The sequence below is a fragment of the Mercenaria mercenaria genome, chromosome 2 (assembly GCF_021730395.1).
Source record: "Mercenaria mercenaria strain notata chromosome 2, MADL_Memer_1, whole genome shotgun sequence".
NCBI lineage: Eukaryota > Metazoa > Mollusca > Bivalvia > Venerida > Veneridae > Mercenaria > Mercenaria mercenaria.
In genome coordinates this window covers 118,005,466-118,006,452 of record NC_069362.1, presented here as the reverse complement: position 1 = coordinate 118,006,452, position 987 = coordinate 118,005,466, and the positions used below count along the sequence as shown (strand labels likewise).

Sequence of the window (987 nt, the reverse complement as noted above, 5' to 3'; positions counted from 1 at the left end):
GCATCGGTGGTGTAAAGGTCAGCATGGTTGCCTTCTAAGCAATCGATCCGGGTTCGATTCCCGGCCGATGCACATTTTGTTTCCAGATTTTTTTTTTGCGAATACCATTTTCAAAGTGCTTTGTAACTGTCAGTCGCGTCGGTCGATCCATCCGTTGGTCTGTCTGTCGGTAGAATGGACGATTTCCGCCCAACAACTTAAGAACCACTTGTCCCAGAACCTTAGCTTGGAAGCCTGATTGAACTTATTAAGTAGATGACCCCAGTAGTTTTTGGGATCAGTAGATCAAAGGTCAAGGTCACAGGGACTTGAACCCTGAAAACGAAATCCACCCAATAACTTGAGAACCACTTGATCCAGAACCGTCAAATCCGGTAGTATGATTAAGTATATCAAGTATAATAACTTGAGAACCACTTAATCAAGAGCTGATAGGGCTTATCAAGTAAATGATCCCTAATGTTTTGACGGTCAATAAGTCAAAGGTCAAGGTCACGGGGCGCCTGAGCGCTGGAAACAGTTTCCGTCCAATAAATTGAGAACCACTTGACCAAGAGTCTTTGAACCTGGTAGTATGATTGGGCTTATAACGTAGATGGCCCATACTGTTTTTGGGGTCTGTAAGTCAAAGTCAAGGTCACATGGGCCTGAACCTTCAAAACGGTTTCCGCTCAATAACTTGAGAAGCACTTGGTCTAGAATATTCAAACTTGAAAGCATGATTGGCCTTATGAAGTAGAGGATCCTTATTGCTTTGAATCAATAGGTCAAAGATCAAATTCACATAGACATGAACATATAAAACGGTTTCCCCTCAATAACCTGAGAACCACTTGACCCAGAACCTTCAAACTTGATGCAAGATTGGGCTTATGAAGTAGATGACCCCCATTAGTAAGTCAAAGGTCAAAGTCACAGGTACCTGAACCTTGAAAACAGTTCCATTCAATAACTTGTGAACGACTACATCCAGTATCTACAAACTTG

General features: G+C 42.4%; 1 non-coding gene across 1 annotated transcript; it reads left to right on the top strand.

Annotated features, from left to right (window-relative positions):
• On the top strand, positions 1-72 carry Trnag-ucc (transfer RNA glycine (anticodon UCC)). The gene has a single exon. It is a non-coding gene; the product is annotated as a tRNA-Arg (tRNA).
• The last annotated feature ends 915 nt before the right edge of the window (positions 73-987 follow it).